This window comes from Tauraco erythrolophus, chromosome 1 (assembly GCF_009769465.1).
Source record: "Tauraco erythrolophus isolate bTauEry1 chromosome 1, bTauEry1.pri, whole genome shotgun sequence".
Lineage (NCBI taxonomy): Eukaryota > Metazoa > Chordata > Aves > Musophagiformes > Musophagidae > Tauraco > Tauraco erythrolophus.
In genome coordinates, this window is record NC_141465.1 from 58,657,949 (window position 1) to 58,671,610 (window position 13,662).

At 40.9% G+C, this 13,662-nt stretch overlaps 1 protein-coding gene across 1 annotated transcript in view; it reads left to right on the top strand.

The window, feature by feature from the left end:
- Window positions 1-1,388: 1,388 nt before the first annotated feature.
- P2RY8 (P2Y receptor family member 8) overlaps window positions 1,389-13,662 on the top strand; it is a 32,436-nt gene continuing 20,162 nt past the window's right edge. Inside the window, exons 1-2 of the mRNA XM_009977631.2 lie at window positions 1,389-1,423; window positions 4,945-5,031. The gene's annotated coding sequence lies outside the window, so the exon portion shown is untranslated. The remainder of the gene's footprint in view (window positions 1,424-4,944; window positions 5,032-13,662) is intronic.

Below are 13,662 nucleotides of genomic sequence, written 5' to 3' on the forward strand. Positions count from 1 at the left end.
TTGAGCTCTGGTCCTTGTTGCTAAAGTAATTTCTGTAGTTCATACAAAGCCTCTTTCATGGAAAAGTCTGTGGAGCACGAACACTCGCTGCAAGTCCGGCTGTGTCAGCTCAGCTTTGCCAAGAAGAATGGACTAGATCCCTGCCTCTTCTAGCTTCTGTGGACTTTTGACATGCTTTATGCCCAAAACACAGACTTAGCTCTTCTAAAATAAAAGACTAAACAAAAACCATCATAGCTGGGTGTTTCAGCTGTGAAACCGTTTTATGAAAGTGCATGTTGGTGACACTTCTAGTCTCTCTTCCTCTACCACATCCCAAATGTAGGGAGTGGCACTTCCCTCCCCCATAAGCTTTTTAATATAAAGCACATACATGCCTAGGCAAAGAGACTTCAAGGTTGTGGAAAGAACATGTATACACATATGGCCAGGGCTTATTTTCTAAATATTGAAAAATGGAGCAGAATGCAAAACATAGGTTTCTCTTCAGTGTTGCAGTCTGGATTGTTGGAAGTGTTTTCTGTCTTGGCCTGCTCTTTTGGTGAGTGTAATACACTTTGAGGTGCTGATCCGCTCTGCACCTGTACACACCGAGCCCAGGTGCCACCTCAGGCTCAACGTGGAGATGCCTGCTCCCTAAAGGCAACCTGTGCTCCCACCTGTGCTCTTGTGTGGAGCTAGCCTCTACTAGCTCTCGGGCTAACGATTTTATATAGTGCTCAGCCTCAGAAATGCCTTTCAGTTGAATGTGGACATTCAGCCAAGGAAAACAGGCTTTCAGGGGCAGAAATTTTTTTATATACAGAGAACCTAACTCCTGATGTTCCAGCACGCCCAGCTTTCACCTAGAGACCCCCTGTGCATAGAAGTATCATAGGCTATACGTACATCAAATGCCTGTCCAGACTGCAATGAATGCTGCTCCTTTAAATAACATTTTTTTCCTTGCTCTGTTGGGCACCACAACACTGAAGTCATGTTGAGAATATTGTTCTAAGCCTCTTCTAAAAATGAGAGTTAGGCGTTGAAGCCATTACTTAGTCATTTCTGCACTTCATCACATAAGCTTCACTCAACAGTAAGATGTACTTGGTCACAGTTATGCAGAAGACACTGCAAATTCCCTGTTGCATGGAGGTGATCAGAGTCATCTCCTCTGGCCACCTGCATGTTCTCAGTGTGAAACAGAAATCACATGTAGGGCATGGCATTAGTTACCAAACTGCAGTAGAAGGATATGATGATTTTTTTTACTGTCCTTGAAGAAGTGAAGACATTAGAAGTGAGGAAGGAGTTAATCGTTGCAAAATCATTGCGGTCATTTCCTGAGCTGTGTGATTGGATGAGTACAAACTTTCAGCTATTTCTAATTCTTCTGTGTCATTTAAGAGGCTTTCAAGGTGCACTGTACATCCCAGACCAGGTAAGGAGTACAGCTTTCACTTCTTGTTTGTTTATTCAAAATTGTTTTTTAGTGGAGTCAGACTCAGTCAAGACTGATTTGTTCTCCCTTCTATTATTTACAGCCAAAGGGGGAACAAAGTTCATTGCAATCCAAGAAGTACATGTGTGCCTGTGCCAGATGACTGTGAGCTTTAGAAATAAAGAACGAACTGTATGGGTTAATAATAGAGCAATGATAATGCAGAAGTTATGTTACATATAGTCAGAAGCCAGAATTATTACACCAAATACTGCAGTAGAAAAGAAAGAAAACACTTACCATCAGTTTTAAGGAGTTCACTCTGCACAAACCGCTAGAAAATAAGAGGCTCTCAGGTGTACAGTTTGCTTTAGTAAGTAGAGTAGTAAAAATCATAGCATGTCTTCAACAGTATTTTTAAAAGGAGGAAGAATGAGCTTCTGCATATTGGGAGAAAAAAACCCCAGATAATTTTGGACCAGTTTTATTTGTAAATCTGGACCTGATATCTATCTTTAGCTATTGCAGAGTCACATATTGTAGTCATCCTGAGACCGTTCCTGAGGTCTGCAGCAACCAAACATACACACAGAACTGACTGTGGAACCATATCATAGAACAATATAATTTCATTGGAGTCTTTTGATGCATAAAAACTGAACTCAGACAGACAGGCACCAGAAGGAAGTCTCGTAACACAGTGCACTCTTGCACTGTGTTTTTTGTCTCTTAACAGACAGAGAGAGAGACTGTTTGTGTGAAGGTTTTTTTAACAGTTCAGAGAAAAGCATAAAATACCCATCTGTACGGCACTTTTTGTAATAACGTGCTGTCACCAGGTTGCCCTCCAGAAAGTGAAATTGTACATGTTGTGAGGATCCCTGGGTGAAGTCATACACTGGAGATTCAGGGTTTTGGCATTTGCTTTTTTTTTTAAGTCTTTGCTTGTAATCAGTTTTAGTGTTTGGACATTGGCTTCTTGACTGTGCTCAGTGTTTGGTGTAAACACTTCCTGGATTTTATACATGGTGGTTGGGAAAACCTAGCTAGGGTTTTCAAAAGCATTCGTTTGATCCAGACACATAAGTTCCATCAATGTTTAGACTTCATTCAGAAATCATCCCACCAGTAATTGTGAGATTACTACTACGGTACCACTTGGACCTCTGTAATGAATTTCACCCTTAAAAGACTCTATAAGCCATGGAAGTTTTGTCACTGTCCTCTACAGTTGGGGAACTTGGATGAATCCCAGTTGATGCCAGACTTGTGCCCTGGTTTTTGCAGCTCCCCTGCGCAGGTGATGTGATCAAGAATCCCAGATCTTCCCTTGCAAACAGTTGTATGTCAGTTTAGACACAGCCAGAGAGTGTGTCATCATTCTGCTAGGGAAGAGACTGCGGCATGGGTAGAGCACTTGCATCAGCCTTAGTCTTCTCAGTTTGAGTATCGATGCTAAGCAATTTGGTATTCCTTACAGCCTTACAGTATAGCCTTAGGTGCAGCCTATGCTACAGCTTGTGAGATGAAAGCTGGCTGAGGTGTGCCTGCCCATCTTGCAGTCACATTTCCCAGTTACTGCACAGGCACAGCTCAAGGGAAAGTACTCAGTGGCTTTGTGTGGGAAGAGCAAACAAAACCCAGGCCTCCCCTGTCACCAATCAGCAGCTTACTCATTGCTTCTGCCTTCATTTTTTAGCATCCCTTCAGGTACATTTATTGAAAATGTGTATTCACCTTCTGTCTTTCAGGGTGGGTTTGGGTTCACTTCAGATGCATCTGCCAGTGCAGACAATTTTGCTCTCAGTGGTGACTGTAAGTGCAGAAAAGGCCAGCTTAGGTGATTTAAAATGTTTGCTTTCAGTGCTCTCTTTCAGCATGAGTATCTTTCTTTGGTGTGGGAAAAGGGTGTACTCCTCAGCTCTCTGTTGGAGGGAGGCATACGTTATATCCATCAGCATAATAGCCTGGAAAAGAAAAAAACCCTAGAAAAGCCATTCCTTGTATGGTAAATGTGGTGTCCCCCAGTAACTGCTGTGTTCTACTGAAGTGGCTAGAGGGGAGAAACCCAACAGCCCGCAACCCATCCTCAAGAAGTTATCCTGTCACAGGCTCTCTCTGTCCTGCTCAAACATGGAAAGACACCAAGACTATTTATCAATGCGTTTATAAGATGTGGTGGTGTTTTGCACACACATTGCCACCTAACAACTCCAGTTTGTATTTGCATAGTTTCCAGATAAAAAACTGTTTTGAAGCAGAAGTCCAAGGGGCTTCATCACCGACAACTTAATGTTTGCAAAGCCTCCAAATAAACAGAAGGACGTTTTTTGTATCAGGCATGTTTATTGACACTGTTCTCGTGTTTTTCACAGCACGCAAAATGAGCCTGAAAATGGAGCTCTCCTCGGAAAAATGAATTTACAGAAATGGGAGCATTTGGCTCTTGACTATGGCCTCAAAAAATTCCTGAACGAAATGAGCTCATTTGATAAGTAAATGTCTTTGGGACTGTTGTTGGGGCTTGTTTCCTCTTACTGCCAGCTCTCAAATGGGAAGGTCAAGTTGGTGTTCCGCCTGGGCTTACTATTTATACACAAGAAACCTGAGAGGGACTCCTTGCCTGTTAGGGTTGTTATTTTAAAATAGGTTTAAAATGGGTAATATAATCCAATTTTAATCTAAATTTAGGTGCTAATCGATGAGAAAGAACCCACAGAGTTAATTTTCCACATCCTTTGAAGATGATAATGTTAGTTTGATCTGGTCTCATTTCCTACATTTTTGATCAAAAGCCTTCTATCCTTACTAAAATTTTCCATTCGTAGTCTTATTTTTCAGTATTGAGTATTGAAGTAAAGCTAAATGCTTAGACAGAGAAAGCGAGAGAGAGATCTGTACATACTTCATGTAACTGATTATTTTAAATGTTGGACTTTAGCTCTCATTGGTATCGTAACAGAGAGATTCTGCCTTTTTGTGCACAGACTGATGAGGGCCCAGGAGTTGCTTGTGCTGGGACAAGGCATCTGTAAGCTTGTTCATCAAAAGCTGCACATTTTTGTCACGTTTTCACACTACCACATGAAGAATTCCGACTCAATAGCTGGTGCATTGAAAATTATTTTGCCCTCACATCCTCACTCTCCCAGCTGCTCATTAAGTCTTGAAATAACAACAGAAATTTTGCACCCGTATGGTCATGATGAAGCAGATAGAGTTGCTTACTATCAGATACACTGCACCTGATTCAGATCTGCAAAAATAAGACGGGAAAATACCAAGTCACCAAAAAGTATGTGCTCTTTTATCTTCTCTTCGTCTTCAGATGTGGATATTATGCATTTTTAGTAATTCTGCACAGGTACTTTTTACAGCTAGTGCACTGTGTTTTAAAGCTATGAAAGGCAACGCTACCAGTGCTTGTCACTGTTTGGCATTATCTTTAGATGTGCTTCTGTTATTTTTTTTTTTTTATAACAAATGATTCTTAGAAGATTTTTCTTTGGTCCTTTATGCAGATCTTACTCATAGAGGAAATCTGATCTGCTACAGCACGGAAACATCAGCAGTGACCACGGCGAGACAAATTCCTTAGGGAGCTGCCTGTAAGTCTGATCAACAATTAAGATGAAAAGTTTTGCCTTTTCTTTGGCAGGATATTACACGCAGAGTTTAGCTGTTAAAGGCAATTGCTGAGGCAATAAGGGAATATTCAGGAACACAAGCGTCTGCTTTGAGTAAGTGAGTAAGCACAAAAAAGGAATCATCTTATAAAAACTTTTTTTTTTTTCCCCCCCACAACTTCTCAAAAATATTTTCAGTCTTTGAGACCCTCTAAATCATGCCCAATTGAAATCCAGTTCTTCCAGGATCCTGAGTAAACGGAGCAGACTCTATTTCTGGGCTACAATGGTTCAGCAGCTGAAGGCTGGGAGAATAATCCTTTTGTACTTTTATTACTTCATCTTGTGACAGTCAGGCAGTGCAGGGATCAATGGGAAATCCTCCTGGAGCACAGAGGAGTGACAAGAGGTAGGGTAGGAAGCCGTGGATAAGCAGGAACAGAAATGGTAAGAGAAAGAAAAAAAAAGAGAAGAGGAAAACTTGTAGTATGAAATCGAGGTAGATGAGGACAGAGGGCAGTATCTGGACAGTGGTTAAGGGATAAGAGAAAGGTAGACTTTGGGTTACACGCTACAGATGATCTAAGTGGGTTGTAGAGGACAGCAAGGCATAATCCTTCCAGCTCTTTTCCTCAAAGACTGGAGAAAAACCTGAAATGCCCAGGTCTCGGTAACCTAAAAATAATCTTCAGGGCAAAGTAGGTTTGTTTGCACCCTCTAGTGGTCTAGACAGAAAATGTGTTTTTACCCAATTAATTTTGCACTACATCCATTTGCTGGGACCCATCATGCTCTGGCCTTTAGCTTATCTGATACATCTGTAACAAGTGTTTTCAGCCTCTGAAATATGATGGCTGCATCCAAACTCCTTTTTGGGAATGGTCTTTGATCTATGATAACTCCTAAACTACAATATGGTTGTGTGGGGCCCAGAATTACTTGATGGAGGGAATCAAAACTGTGCTAGAACTGTAACAGCCCAAGGAACTGAATTTCATGGCCTGAGCCTATGTTCTGGCAGCATTTACTTTACTAATATTGTCATACCCTTTGTATAGTAATAGCTCCCTCGTGCACGTGGACAGTCATATAGCCCTTAGTCACCTAAGATGAAATCTTACAGAACAATTTTTCAGCGCAAGAAAGTCAATCAATACCCCATTCAGAGGGAGATTGTTGCATGTCTCCCTGATCAGCCCTGATCTACTTGCTGCAGGAGGACATGCTGACCGAGAAGTTGGACTGTGAAGGAGAAAACAAAATAGCCTTGTGATTTTGGTGATTGAGTGATCTCCTGGGAAATGAGATTCTGGCACTGATTCTGCCTGAAAATCTTGTGTGATGCTGAGAAAAGTGCATCTCCATAAGAGATGGATACATGAGAAATGCCTGAAATGGAAGGGGAAGCCTCAGAGCTTCAGTTCCAAGCGAGGACGGTTCTCATACAGCTTCTTACTACCAGGGAATTATAGTCTAGTAGTTGCTTTTAATAACACGAGATAGCAGTACTTAAGATACTTAAGGACAAGTATAGAGAAGATATTCATTTGCAAGTATAGTGCAATTGGATTTTGACAGGGCTGAGAGAGCTGGCCTTGTGCCAGTAAGGAGCATTACCATCAGTAAGACTGGGTTTCTTCTTTAGAAATACAAGTGCTTTCCTTTCAAATACAGTCAAGGAGGAGGATATAGTGTAACTGCTCCTCTACAGCACTCTCCTAGGAGAAAGAGCATGCACATTCAATGCTCTATTTGGAAAGGATTTAAAGCTGTATCCACTTCCTTCCTTGCTAGCTAGCTAGTATGCTAGCTACCACAGTCTGGGATGACTTGCACCTGGCCAATTGAAGCTGGAAGAGCAAGTAGTGGTCATTGGACAAGAAGGGAGCAGATGCCTGAAATATCATTCCTCTAGAAGGCAAAATACTTGATTTCTACTCTCATCTTCAAGGACACTATTTCACATTAAGTAATCACTGGGTAACTTCAAAGGCCAATCTAAAGGGTAGAGATGAGGCCAGGTCCACTCCCTTACAGATGACTGCCCCTGTCACTAGGCTAGAGAATCTCTGCCCTCCTGCATGATGCTTTCAGTTTTCCCTGAGTTGTTTTATCTATAATTTTTTATTGCGCATCTTTGACGTCAAATACGAGCAGCACCCAGTAGCTTTGTGGTTGAAATGATCTCCTGCTCAGATAATAAGTCCCACGGTCAGACTTGGGAGGGTACTTGAGGCATCTATTTCCTGACCTTAATCGCTACTCTATCATTTAGACAGGGAAGGGAAGCCTTTCTCTTCTATGAACCATCTTAAAAGATTGTAGCAAATCATATTCAGTCCCCAGAAAGAAAAGGCTACAGGGAGTCTACAGAAAAGGAAACTTCATGAAGAGGTTCAAGGCTCAGGTCTCCCAGTTGTTTTCCTGTGAGAGAGAGCATGTTCTGTGAGACTCACCAAGACTTTTTTCCCAAGTTTTTATGTTTCCAAGTTTTATGTTTCCAGGACTCACCCATAGTCTCCTCTAGATGACCTATGTATGTAGCATGCTGACTTCACACTGTACCGCACAATTTTGCTGACTATTTTGGATCCCATTCCAAAACACTTAAGTCTTCATTGGTGCCTTAACCTTTCACCCATATGATGTTCATCTTACAGAGCCTGAAATCTTGTTTCAGACCTGGCTTCCAGGGGATAAGCTTTTGGAAAGAGACACTAACTCCAAGTTCCTCATTTTCAAATGCTTATTAAGAGACACCTGTGTCTATCTTGCAGAAGTATTGAGTACTCACAAATCCAGATATAGTCAATAGAAATGTAGCTTTGAAACTATAACATTTTATTTAACGCCAAAAGCTCTTAGAAATCAGGTTCTAGGCAAACTCAGGGCCTCTGCTCCTCACTTCCTTTTTGTAATATGGGGTTAAATAATCTTTATATTGGAGGAAGGCTGCAAAGAAAATATGTGTGGGTCTTTTTGAAGCACTTCTTTGATGCTACAACACTAGATCCCACAGAAATGCCCACAAATAAATTATTTATTTGGTATTGAGGGCAAGAATTTGAACAGTACACTGTACATAGGGCATAGTGTTACTCATTGAACAACAAAGAGAAAAGAGACTAAATCTTTTTCATGGGATATTTCACCTTTGGAAAATTGCTAGGAGGGCATCGGTTCCAACAAAGACCAAAATGAAACAGGCAGGCTTAAACTTGTCCATTTTCCAGCCAGCTGACTTATAAAGTTTCTTGGCAGCTGGGTTGACTGGTTCTTTTCAGCTTGTTGACTTCCAGCTTTTCACTACTAGGATCATTAAACTGCAAAGCAATCAGGAGAACCTGTTGATGGAATTCTGGCTCCCGGGCTTTTCAGCTGTTTATTTGTTCAGGCTGCTAGAGCAGTAACATTTCTGAGGTATATAAGCATTGTGAATATTTTGATAAGGAAGGAAAAGACAAGACATTTTCACAAGGGACACCCTCTGCCCTCAATCCCAGGTCTCTGCAAAGCTGACGATCTCAGTTATTCAGTGCTTAAATAATCAGTGCAATGATCAGAGCTGTCGTGGTCATTAGAAATACATAGTCAAAAAGTTTGCAGCTTATCCATGATTGCAGTTAACAAAAGTTGACTGCTAGTACAAGAATGTGAGACTGATTTAAGCAGAAGCAAGGTTAAGTCTTTAAGTTGAACTAAACACTGCTTTACACGTTGCATACAACACAGAATCATAGAATGGTTTGGGTTGGAAGGGACCTTAACAATCATCTAGTTCCAACTCTCCTGCCATGGGCAGGGACACCTTCCACTACATCAGGTTGCTCAAAGCCTCATCCAACCTGGCCTTGAACATATCCAGGGATGGGGCATCCACAACTCCTCTGGGCAACCTGTGCCAGTGTTTTACCACTCTAATTGTAAAAAATTTCTTTCTTATATCTAATCGAAATCTACCCTCTTTAAGTTTAAACATCTCTTTATGAGCAAATTCATGACCTAAATCTGTACATGTTTGTAAAGGAAAATATGTGGAACCCACTCTTTCACATGAACACATGCCTTCTCAGTCATGTGTTTCTCCTGTGAGTCATAAAGATATCGTTAACACCTTTAAGAGCATGAAGAACGACGTTTCCTGCTTGGTGTCTTGCTTGAGCGATCTCAGCAGTTCACTGCTGTATAGATATATAACCTTAAAATCCAGTCTTGGTGGATAAAATAACCTGATAAACTCATCACTGAGATGTTTCAGGTTCAGCGTATGTCAAATGTTTGAGACTTTAAGTAATACATACTTGTGAAAGTTTTTCTTCATCTTTTTAAATGAAAAGTTTTCCATCAACAACACTTCTCAGAGAAACTAATAGGACATGGTGCAGTTTTGTATTTTATAGTAGGCTGATAGGTTTGCTCGACTCACGTGTCTATTCCTGCTGATGTTTGTGGGCTCACTCACAAGAGCAGATGAGAGATGCAGAGATCATAACCAATCTGGATCTCAATAACATAAATGGTTGGTCTACTCTCAGCTTGAAAATGTTTACACTGATTGGGGTAGACTCTCAGCAACTCCCAGATTTTACTGCTGCAGTACTGCAAAAACGAACCTAGAAGTCTTTCACGGCAATGCCTGGGAGTTACTTTGTTATATGGGGAACACCAACATGTGGAAAGATTATTCCTATGCCAGTTAGCAGTAGGAGAGCTGAGAGAGACAAACTATACTACAGAAATATCGACTTCTTTGGTTGTACCTACTCTAATGGCTGCTCTAACTTGTGTCTGAAATGAGTGTAGTCAGGAGTACAGAAGGAAAATTAGGCAGCTAGAAAAATCTTTGGCTACTTGTAAAGAGCGTGGGGGCACTTGTAAAGAGCACAGGGGATTTTACTTCTTCATGTTTGAAATAAAAACCTTAGTGCTGCAGCTTGTAATTGCCAACAATTTCACAGTTCAAACTAACATGCTACAGGAGCTGTAAATGCTCCTCTATCCCCACCTGCCTCAGCAAAGAAAAATGTTCTCACCTGGCAAATATCATCAGCTTAAACTTTTCTAGTAAATCTGAAAAAAGAAGAAATTAGTAAGTAGGGGTTTGTTCACAAAGAACAAGGCCAGAAATTCAAAGTGTGCCAGGCATTAGAAATACAGTCATGCTTCTATATCAAAGGTATTTTTGTGTCCAGCTGTGGGCCCAAGAGTGCCGAATGCTAAATGCTCTCACTTCCTGTTGCCTTCAATGGAAGATAAACATGTTCACTGGGTCTTGGCCCATTCACAAATTCAGTCTGTTGTGTGTTGAGTCAAGCAGGATTTGGTGTAGGATTTGCAGACTAGTTTTTGTAACCACATACAATACTATGCCATTTATTCTGAGCTACCCTTTTATTGCTTTGATCTCATGCTCAAAAAGGGATCGATGAGAGGCATTTTGAGCAATTAGCAGGAGACTCATGGTGACACTCTCCCAAAAGGGGAGATAACACCAACAAGCTCTCCAGTGGATCTGAGGGCAGTAGAAAACACTAGCCTATTTTCTTCCTACAGTTCTGTGAGTTATGGTGGATTACTACATAGTGAAGATTGTCATTATTGTCATTGCACATGTCTACAATCTCCTTCGGAGTTACTATGGCCATAACACCCAGAAGACCATCTGCAGTTGCAGAGATCAGGGAAAGAAACTAAAAAACATTAGGTGGAATTATAAATGCCCGAATCCCAGGCTTTCATCCAATTGGCCAAATATTTTTATGCAATGCGCAGACACTTAGTTAATCTTGGGACCTACATCCTTTTTCAGATTTGGCTAGAATAAACCAACACGTTCACATTTATTGCTGGAGAGAGGGGAAATACAGACCTGTGAGCATAGCGCAAAGATCCTTTTCAAACAAAGCTGAACAGCAGCTGGGCTCAGCAGTTGTTTGTTTTTTGTTTATATTCTTACTTCTAAATTAATGATAAAGTGAAAAAGTAGAAGTGTTTGATGCCTCTTCTGGCTGACAGTCACCCAGGACTCCCACATTCCCTTCTGGATTCTCCTACATCACATCCTTCCCCTACAAATGAGGCCACATGCCCACCCACGAACCTCATTTGTCAAGTAAGAAGGTGTACTGAAAAAACAGAGCAATTCATTTTGAAGTCCAAGCAGCCTACGCAGTTTCTGTGAACGGTATTTTATTGACTGGGTCATAGAAAGCATTGCCTGGCCCAGCATCTCAGTTCATGTTAACCCCACAGTGGTCCACAGAGTCCTGGCCCTCGCCTTCCATTTCTACAGCTCAGTGCCATTATGCCCTTTTACTTTCTTCTGGGAAGAAGACAAACATCTAAGCCTCCCCTGAAACAGACTAAGTCTGCATTTTCTGTGTCAATATTAATGCCTCAGTGCTCTCCTCCTTTGGAGGAGAAATGTGCTGTAGAGACTATCTGTCTTGTGCGTGCTCATTTCCTCTTTCGACATCTGAGCCAAAGCTTAGTCTCTTGATGTGTAGCCATCAAAGGTAGTGAAGATAGACAACCGACAGTGATGCTGGTAAATAAAAATCTTACAGACTGTTATGTGCTGTCTTTTTGCCTCATGCACAAGTGTTAAATGGGATTACATGGAAGAAGAAAGTTAAGCTTGCAGCAATTAAACTACTTAATGGCTCTGAAGATTGAGACAAAAATATTTTCAATTTTATCTAGTTATTTATTTTATATTTATTTTATTTGTATTTATTTCACTTATGAAATAAATTAATCCTAAACCATCCCTAAACTAAGTCCTTTTACACAATCACTCACACTGGTGAAACATGGTGCCATAGATTTTGGCAGTGCCCTACGTACAGATAGTTGCAAATGACTGCACTTTTTGGAACACACAGCTGCAAGACACAGTGACTTTAGCATTAGAACTTTTTTTTCTATGTTAGGGCTACAAAGATTGAACTGCTACTGAATCACTATTGTCAATGATGACAAAGAAAAATGACAAGTGTGTTTCCCCAGCGGAGAGACTGCTAAATATAGTATAATTTTTAAAAAAACAGCATAGCATTCTTAGGTAAGAATTATAGAGTATGCAAATGTTCTTTGCAAATAAGTTTGTATTTGTCTTTTTGACACTGACAGTCCAGCAGTCCTTAGTGGCAAACCCCAGGTAAAGTACTTTACTGCATTTGTTCTGTTTTATATATTTTTGAGCTAATAGATCTCAAATGAAATAACTGGGTAGAAAAAATGGTGCTGCTCTACACTGGAAGGGTTTGGAAACCAATCTCTTTTCTCATTATTAGAAGCAGTTCCTTCACTTAATGTTTCAGTATGGGTAGGTGAGAAACCTGCACTTGTTCGTTGGCTAAAAGTGCAGCGTTTTCATTTCTGAAGTTCCCATTATAGTTTCTTCTAGTTCTGAATGTCCCCAGTCTCCAGAAAAAAAAAAAAAAAAAAAGACACCTAGTTTGGGGCTCTTCTGTGTTGTTTATACACGTTGTTTAAAATGTTATCAAGTCTTTTTTAATTTTTTGTATGCTTAAAAGCAGATTGTTTCAACCACTACTTCCTTATTTCTCCTCACTTCCTCTTAACTCTTTAATACGCAATCTCTTAGATACTCTTGCTCTTCTCCTTTGTTTACAGTCTACAAATAAGTTTATATATGCATCTTTCCAAACAACTGAGAGTATGAAAACCATGCAAATTTTCAGGTAGCTTCTCATTTTCTGGTGGCATGGCAGAGTTGAAGAGGTGACAACAGTTTGGTAGGAGTGGGGGTTTGTCAGACTTTTACCACTGAGAATCTGATGGTCTTCTCAATCATCCTTCTAATAGTGTTTTATTTTGATAAGCCTACATCATATATTGCATTGGAAGTATCAGAATTTCTTGCTATCTGCCCCACACAACACTAAAAATGACCTGATCGTCTGCTACTTTCCTCAAACTCTGTCCTTTGAGTGATGTCCCTGCACACCCACTGACAAAAATTAGTCATACCAGTAATGACAGGATGTCACAAGAGAGCTGAGGTCTCGTGCTGGGGCAAGGAGGTGTGTGTAAACTACTCCGTTTAAGTCCTGTGAGCCTAGTTCTGTTAAAAAGCGTTAGGTTAGTCTCTGTGTGGAGGCCAGCCTGCCCCACATTGTAACTCCATGAGCCCAGCTTTCATTTTTATTGAAGTCCTGAAGTCCTTTTCTCTGGCCTTAAAGGGGCAAAACCAGCTTCCTAGGTATCTCCCTGTGTAATTGCCCCTCTTATCCATAGTAAGCGTAGTAATTATAGTAAATAAGCACAGTCAGTGTAAGTATGGGATCTTTATATTGTCATTCTCCCATCTTAGCCTGGAGAGGGGGTATACATAAAGAACCTCAGCAAGAGAGACAGAGCACGTAGATAACTACACCCCTGTGAACTGAGGCTCATCGTCCTTCTCTAAACAACCCGGGAAATCAGGCATGTTCATGCAACAAGAAACAACCCTACTTCACTCTGGGCTGTCAGGAGGGAAAGAAACACAAGCACTTGGCCTGGTGATTTGCAGAGAAGGCACCATGCCCACCTGCCAAACTCACCCTCTTCCACCTCCACAAGTCCCTTATATCCAGACTACTCTGT